Below are 9,166 nucleotides of genomic sequence, written 5' to 3' on the forward strand. Positions count from 1 at the left end.
GGATGGGAGTCAAGCAGATGGTACTAAGGGGCAGTGGCCAGAAATTGGGACAGAGGAAGTTCCATATGAACACAGGAAAAAATTATTTGAGGATTACAGAGCACTGGAACAGGCTGCCCAGAGAGGTTGTGGAGTTTCCCTCTCTGGAGGTATTCAAAAACAACCTGTATGCTTTCCTGTGTAGCCTGCTTTTTAAACCTAGAGAAAATGCTTTAGAAGGGATATTGTACTAAAAGATCTCCAGAGTACCCTTCCAGCCCCTGTGATTTGGTGATTCTGTGTTTCTGACCAAAATATCTTTTGTCTGTTCATAGGCCTATAAACTGGGCTTCTACCAAAAGAAGGCAGCAGCATCTTGATTCAGTGCCTGAAACAACAAATATTTTCTGGAGTTAGAGAACCTAGGCAGATTTTTATTCTATATATTTTATTTTATTTTATTTTATTTTATTTTATTTTATTTTATTTTATTTTATTTTATTTTTCAGAATAGTAAATTGCTATAACACCTACAAGGTTTAGAGCTGGAAAGGCATGAAAGTAGCCTGTAACAAAATTGCTGAAGTTCGAGTTTGAAATCTATACAATGCAGTATTTTCATAGGAACAGTACTGCTTTATGATTTCATGCATGAAAAAGAGAGGAGATTCTTGTCTTCATGACACTTTGTTAAGCTTTTGGAATGCATGTGGTGTGCATCTCTTAGCCACAGTAATAATAATTTCTTTCATCTTCAAGTTTATAATGACATGAAGAGTGTATTACAGCCCAGTAAAACAGGCTTAATGTGCTGAGTTGCACTCCCTCAGCTATGCAGTGGTTAAAATTTTGTTTTTGCCAGAAAAAAAAAATGATTTCTGTGCAAATTTCTGCAAGCTTTCATTTCAAGCAGTACCTAATTCTCAATGTTAGGTCTCTTAACTGGAAAATTCACAATTATTTTTAGGAAGATGAAATATAGTTTTGAAGGAATAGATTGGATATAGTACAATTTAATGTAGATTAATAATTCATAACAATAAAATAAACCCTTTAAGGCAGGGTTATTAGAACACAGGCAGTTCACATGGAAATTACAATTGGTCATTACATTTTATAACTTTTTATTTAAGCCACTATTTCTATATTCATATATATGTAATCCTATCACTGGGAAAAAAACAAAACAAAACAAAAAAAAAAAAGTAAAACCCAACCAACCAACCAACCAACCAACCAACCAAACAAACAAACAAAAAAAAAAAAAAAAAAAAAAAAACCAAACCAAAATAAAACAAAGCAAACTGTAACGCTAAAATTAAAATTTTGAAATGCCTATATTTGGTACTGCATTTGGTACTGCATTTAGTACTGTTATGAATAGTAGATTTCTAGCTGCTCTGCTTCAGTCAGCTCAGACAAATGATCTGGCAGCATATTACAGTGTTAGTGTAATCAGGCACTTAGCAACACTGACATCAGATGCTGGCATCCTTTATTTTTCAGTAACGTGATCCAGAACAAACTAGCTGCACTTGCAAATTCAGTTTAGTAATAAAAACAAAACAAAACAAAACAAAAAACAACCACCACAACAACAAAAAACCTTTGCACATGGAAATTGTATGTCCTCCAATAAAAGCTCAAAATGAAATATCTCATTCTTTATGCAATAGGATTTTGATGTTTCTGAAATGAAATGAGTTGTATTTCTACCTTAACTTCTAATTGGTTACTGGAAAGTGTCCAATGCTCCATTATTGCATTTTTGCTTGTTTTTTAACTGCTGTCTATGTCAACTACAGGTTGAAGGAGGTGATCCTCCTCTTCTTCTCTGCACTGCTGAGATCACGTATGAAATACTGTGCTCATTTCTGGGCAACTCAGTTCAAAAAAGACAGCAATCTTCTAGAAGAAGTCCAATAGAATGCAACAAAGATTATTGAGGTTTTGGAGCATCTCTCCTACAAGGAAAGGCTGAGAGACTTGGGTCTATTCAGTTTGGAGAGGAGAAATCTGGGAGGGGATCTCGTAACTGTTAATGAACACCTAAAGGGTGAGAGTCAAGTCAATGGAGACAGGCTCTTTTTGGTGTTGTGCAGCAACAGAACGAGCGGCTGTGAGCAGGAACTGCAACACAGGAAGTGCCAAGCAAACACAATGAAGAACTTCTTCAGAATTCCTTCCTGTCAGAGGGACAATGGAACAGGCTGCCCAGAGAGACTGTGGAGTCTCCTTCTTTAGAGATATTCAAGACCCATCTGGACAGCTGCATCTGCAACCTATTGTTGGGAAACTGCTTTAGCAGGGACTTGGACTCAGTGATCTCTGGAGGTCCCTTTCAATCCCTACAATTCTGTGATTCTTTAATTCTGGAACTGTGAATATGAACTTGAATTGATATGAACTTCACAGTTTTTTATGTACCTGAGTAAAAAGAACGCATTTGAAATAATTCTACATTAATTGATATATTTTTTAATTACAAAGATATATCTATATATTTTTACTTGGTCTTCTCTTACAGTCCTTAGGTAGAAATAAAGGCTGTTTCTGAAATTATACATATTGCAAGAAAATTATTTTGCTCCGTTTTTCAGAATGTAAAAAAAAATGTTAAGTCTTTATTATATATTTATCAGTGTTACAATACATATATATTTTATATTTTTATACATTCCAGTGATTAGTTCTTTAAATGTGAATTTGAACAAAAAGATAGTGTCAGGCTAACAGAAGATTAAGAAAACCAGAATGATTTCTAAAATGATTTTTTTTTCAGCTTGTTTGTTGTCTGTTTTTGAACAGATTGCCCAGTGAGGCTGTCGATGCCCCCTCCCTGGAAGCATTCAAGGCCAGGCTGGATGTGGCTTTGAGCAGTCTGGTCCAGGAGGAGATGTCCCTGCCTATAGCAGTGGGGTTGGAACTAAATGATCTTAAAGGTACTTTCCAACTCAAACCATTTTATGATTCTATTACTCTAAGTGTATAGGCATGGTAGAATGCCCCAGATCACCTGGACATATTTGTTTATTTATATTTCTTAGGACTTTATTTTAATTTTTATCTTCCTAGTCCCACAAATATATAACAATTTACATACCATGTTATTCAAGTAATAGTTCAAGTATTCAAATATAAATAAACAATAATACATGTATGAAAAAATACCTAAAGCACCATGGAAATCAAAAAGTAGCATGGTTTACATTTATTAATATAACTGTGTTCACTTTATTTACTTGTTTTATTTATATTGATTTCAACATGGACTAGGATGTAGAAGAAGATCACTGTCCCAGAGAAGTTTATATGAAGGCAATATGGATGGTGAGAAATAGAAAAATAAATTAGGTGTTACTGGTATATACAGCAATATGTAATACACTTTCTGGACAACTGTTTTATCTGCTAAATTGTTTTAGAGGTAACATAAAAAACATACAAAAGTAGTTCTGAATAAGCTAAAGGTTACAGGCTATAACAGAATATTTCAGAATTATACAGATGAAGGTTTATGAGATGAGGCTTTATATAAGATGAAGGAGAAACAGTTATCTTTATGAATGAATCGTGTGCTTTCGGCTAAATCAGTAAAGCTTAGACCTTATTTTCTAATCCAATGTTCATGTTTAGCACTAGCATGCTTTGAAAGGGCTTATACTACTCTAAACCAGAAATCAAATTGTCCGTAAAAATAATACTAACTTAAAATGCTTTTAAAATAAATGTTTGCTTACTATTGCCAAACTTCTATTGAAAAGTAATTAAAAATATCTTAGTTATCAGTTTTAAGATCTGAAGTTGGTAGAGAAACTTTAGAATATTTATGCAGTTCTTAGAAACGAAGAGTTGATACTAGTATGACTTAATAGCTAACTGTAGTCCATTTCAAAGGTATCTTAGTTACTTTTGAGATAGCTTGAGTAAAGGAAATGGCATAATTGTAGTCATACGATATTCTGATCATGATAAGATAACCCTAATTTGTGTGAACACTGTAGCTGCATGTAATATGAGCTATTTCCCAAGTGCACAATGACATTTTAATAGGTAGAAATAAAGTCTAGTAATATAGAAATAAAGAACAAAGATTCATTTGAAAAGATATTTCAGAGAAATATCTTTCCCCAGTATATATATACATATATTTTCTTTCCCTCCACAGCAGCAGGGTAAGTTGTTATTCAATGCTTCATTTTCTTGCTATTACAAACAGTAAATTTGAGAAGCTCTGTCATGATCTGAAAGGGAGGAGGTGCTACTTGGTCTGCAAGTATGTAGCAACTGTAACATTGAGTTCATAGGATTCCATAACACATAAGAATACAGAAGCTTTGATCACTAATGTTCTTAGTTACAAATCAACACAAATCACCACTAAGTAGGATACTATGACAGCAAAAATACATATGATCACAAGTTTACTAAGATTAGATTTACAACAGATTAGATTGTATACACATGTATTCATAGCATTACCAGTACCAAATGTAACAAACGTATCTTAGAAGTGGAAAAGAGGTGGTGGGAGGGACAAGTGAAACAGTAATGGTGGCAAATAAACAACCTTGGAAAAAAAGCACCTTAACAAACAGGGAGAGGGAATAGGGGTACGTGCAGCACAGAAAGTTTCTCAGAGAGAGAAACTCCATCTTGGATAAAAATCAGGACATTTTTATATTACTGAGACACAAGAAGGGTAGGACACTTTTGGCAAACAACAGGTGCTTTTTGTTTCATTCTTCTTCACAAGATAGTCAATAGATAATAGTTCTTGTTTCAACAACAGTTTATTCTTCTAGTCAATTCTCCCTTTATCAGGCTGTAAATTGGCCCTCCCTTTCTCAGGCAATAAATCATTCCTCCTTTCCTTGTCTCGTTCTTATCAATGGAGTGGTATATTCAGGATGCCTCCTACACGAGGTACCCAGTCACACTTCAAAGATTCTGGTTATCAAGTTAAGTTTCCAGCCAGCTTCTGTCTGTGTCAGCAGCCATTTCATGTCAGAAATTTCTTAATATAGGCAGGTTATCATCATAACAGCTCCCATCAAGCTTCCAGAGGAATATTAGCATTTCAGTCTAGTTATTATAAATACACCTGAATGTGAGAGAGTCATCCCGCCTTTTTCTGTTACATTTCAGGTACATATCACATTTTCAGTCTTTAATAAAATCAGATCATGAAGAAGTAAAAGTAGAAGTAACAGGAACAGAAGTTTGAACATTTAAGAAAATAAAATCACCCCCATTGTCCCCAAGGCTTTACAAAACAGTGAGATTACTTTAAATGTTTGTTTGGAACACAGGGAATCTCTTCCTGGAAATTCATTGCCTTAAGGGAATGTAAGATGACTGCAATGTACGTGAGTATTTTGCAGACAAAAACAGAATGGAGATCTGTGCCACTCCATGTACTCTGGGCAATTTATGTTCATGATTAAGTAATTGATCTTTAGTTATTTTTCATAATTTACTTACTGAATTGCATTGCAGCTACGATAATAATGGATCTGTATGTTCCCTAAATCTGATCATTTTCTTAAACAGTAATGTTGTAAATTGTAGATCTATTATGATCTTTTAAGATCTCTTTTACAGATCTTTTTTAAAGTTGAACTAATATTTTTAATTTGGACATGCAGAACTCAGATACAATTTTAGATGAGTACAAAATTGCTTGTGATACAGCACTGAATATTAATTACCATATGTTCTATAAATATTTCAGAACATTTTCATTGTTTGATTTGATCTGCTTTTTATTTTGCAATGTATACCAGAATTTTTTGCAAATTCTTATGTAAGCAAAGCAGTGTTAACATCCTTTCACTGGTAGATGTAAATGGTTAAAACGCTGCAGTGTATACATTTTATGTGTTTTATTTTCCTTTAAATAATACAATTCAGCATATTTCCAGTATCTCTGTCTTTTATACATTTATTTTCCATAGGAAAATATCCTGTACTTTTCAGTGAGGATAACTTCAATCTTTTTGGTATATCTTAAATAGTTTACATGCTTCAGTTTTGGCTATTGGGACAGACTGGCTTATGATAACTACATCCTTATCATTATACAGTTTCCACACATCTACCTAGAATCTAAATTAAAAAAAAATGACAGGGTTTTTTTTGGGTTTCTTTTTGTTGTTGCTGTTTTTTTATTATTTTTTAACTCAGATTCCACAGTTAATTGCAAATATGGTGAAGCTGTACAAATGACAAAATTCCATAAATCATGCTTTTAAATAATGTTTAACATAAAACAGCCTGACTTTATTTGCTTTATTTGGAGTTTCAAAAAAAGGTCCTGGCTAGTGTCAGCTTAATGTACATAATGTAAATTTTTTCTCCAAAATATGCACACAATGTTCTAGTTATATTGTATCTCACAAATAAATAAATAAATAAATAAAATATTACCAAGAAAAAAAGACCATAATGCCAAAAAAGTGTGCTTTTGAATAAGCAGACACTTTTGAATCCATTTTTTTTCCATCCTAAGAATGCACTGTTAGAAGCCATCTAGAAATAAATAATATAATCCAGCTTTAAAAAGCCATCTCAAACTGAGATTTCTCAGAAGTTATGGACATTTTATATTTTTGATACTATTTCTAGAAATACTTATTTTTATGCTGTTACTCCAGTTAATTGCAATCACAGTCAAAGCTCCAGAAAGAACTATGGTTTCCAGTTTGTGCTCTGTCTGGCAAATTGTAATGTAAAAATACTAATAACAACAATAATAGTACCAATGAACATCTGCCTCATTTGCTGAGAGTTGACCTGTCTGCATGATAACCAGCACTATCTTTCAGAAAACGGTACTTGACAATTTAACAGTAATGTAACAGATTTTTGATTTGTTAAAGTCTTCCAGGATTTTTTAGTATGCTAGTTGCTATTCTTTATTTTTTAATGGGGTGTTATTAAACATGTCAAAGCACTGAAATCTGTGGGTTTTGTTTCAGTTTAATTTGTTTTTGGATTTACCTTATTTTTGGGAGACCTTATTGCTCTCTTCCAGTATCTGAAAGGTGCTTACTGCGAGAGCGGGGTTGTTCTCTTACTGGCAACAGCTGACAGGATGAGGGGAAAAGGCCTCAAGTTGTGCCAGGAGAAGTTTAGGTTGGATATCAGAAAAAACTGCTTTACAGAAAGGGTTGTTAAGCACTGGAATAGGCTCCCCAGGGAGGTGATTGAGTCACCATCCCTGAATGTGTTTAAAAACCTGTAATGGTTTTATGATTTTTGGGGTACTGGTATTCCACATTATAACATCATGTAGTCCACTGGGAGTTAAAGTGTTAATGTTCCACTTCTGGGCACCTGTCTGGAAGAGAAGAAGAACTACATACCCCAGGGGGCTTTGCGGTCAGAGAGGAGATATAACCGCTGGCAAAGTCACCTGATGCTCACTTCTTCCCTCGGCTCTCGTCCCAAATCCACTCATTGACTCAGCACTACTGTAAGGCTTTCAGATACTCTTTCTGTCATTATATTTGATTTGTTAGCTTCAATTCTAATTATATTGTATTATTGTGTGTTATCTTGCATTCCAATACCGTATTTAGTAAATTAGTTTGTTTCTCCTCAGATTGTTGCTGCTGTTTTTAATTATTTTGGGGTCCCTGTTTCCCTCTTCTGGAGGTGTGGATTTTGCGAAATCCCTCCACCCTGCTAGTCACGGAACTGGGTCAAACCAGCCTGTAAACCACTGACAAAACCATTTGGATGTGGTGCTCAGGGACATGATTTAGCAGAGGGTTATCAGTGTTAGGGTAGTATCGTTAGGTTGTGAATGGACTTGATGATCTTTAAGGTCTTTTCCAACCTGAGCAATTCTATGATTCTATGAGTTTTCATCATGGAAACTGTATTTGCTGTCAAAAGAGTAATTTCACATAAATATACCAAAAACCATGAATAATTTATTTCTGATCAGAAATGGAAGACATGGATGAAAACTGAATATATCTAGGAAGAAATTACATAGCTTTCTAGGTGTAATTCATAGGTGTAGCTCATAGGTGTAAGCTCATAGGTGTAATTCAGTCCATACTCTTCTTTCTATAACACTGACTGTAATCAACAAAACAAAACATGTCACTTGTGAGATGAAAGAGGGAGAAAGGAATGGAGATGCACCAGTAGGGTAGCACATGAATGTACTGATAGAGCAGCACATGGATGCACAATGAGGTTGTCACATGAACGTGCCAGTTGAGCAGCACATGGATGTGCAAGTGGGTCAGCAGAGCCTGGGGAGGACTGAGATAATTGCAAGCCTGGAGGTGTTTTCCACCAGTTGCCAGTCCCTGGACTGGCAGTATATGGTTCCTTCTGAATTTCAAAAAGAAAAACCCAGCAACAAGTGACTTAATAAATAGGTGTTTCAATAAGAGAGAATAATAAGTGGAATATAAACAATGTACCTCACATCCATTCAGATTTTTGGAATTCTACATTTGTGCATCAATTGGACCTTGGAATGATTTCATAGAATCATAGAATCATAAAATCATAGAATCATAGAATCATAGAATCATAGAATAGTAGCATCATAGAATGGCCTGGGTTGAAAAAGACCTCAAAGATCATCCAGTTTCAACCCCCCAGCCATGGCTGGGTTGCGAGCCACTAGACCAGGCTGCCCAGAGACACATCCAGACTGGTCTTGAATGCCTCCAGGGGCACAGTATCCACAACCTTCTTGGGCAACACTTTCTAGTGTGTCACCATCCTCTGAGTGAAAAACTTCCTCTTAATATCTAACCTACACCTCCCCTGTCTTAGTTTAAAACCATTCCCCCTTGTCCTATCACTATCCACCCTTGTAAACAGTCATTCCCCCTCCTGTTTGTATGCTCCTTTCGAGTACTGCAAGGCCACAATGAGGTCTCCCCAGAGCCTTCTCTCCTGCAAGCTAAACAAGCCCAGTTCCCTCAACCTTTCCTCCTAGGAGAGGTGCTCCAGCCCTCTCATCATCTTAGTGGCCCTCCTCTGGACTTGTACCAAGAACTCCATGTCCCTTCTGTACTGGGGGCTACAGGCCTGGATGCAGTATTCCAGATGGGGCCTCACAAGAACTGAGTAGAGGGTGACAATCACCCTGCTGGCCACCCCTTTTTTAAATGCAGCCCAGAGCATAGTTGGCCTTCCAGGCTGCAGGCGCACA

At 35.6% G+C, this 9,166-nt stretch overlaps 1 protein-coding gene across 1 annotated transcript in view; it reads left to right on the forward strand.

Moving 5' to 3' along the window:
• The window catches only part of LOC121107648, a 227,686-nt gene extending 225,146 nt beyond the window's left edge, over positions 1-2,540 (forward strand). Inside the window, exon 3 of the mRNA XM_040653126.2 lies at positions 1,785-2,540. The gene's annotated coding sequence lies outside the window, so the exon portion shown is untranslated. The remainder of the gene's footprint in view (positions 1-1,784) is intronic.
• Positions 2,541-9,166: the final 6,626 nt, after the last annotated feature.

Source organism: Gallus gallus, chromosome 1 (assembly GCF_016699485.2).
Source record: "Gallus gallus isolate bGalGal1 chromosome 1, bGalGal1.mat.broiler.GRCg7b, whole genome shotgun sequence".
Lineage (NCBI taxonomy): Eukaryota > Metazoa > Chordata > Aves > Galliformes > Phasianidae > Gallus > Gallus gallus.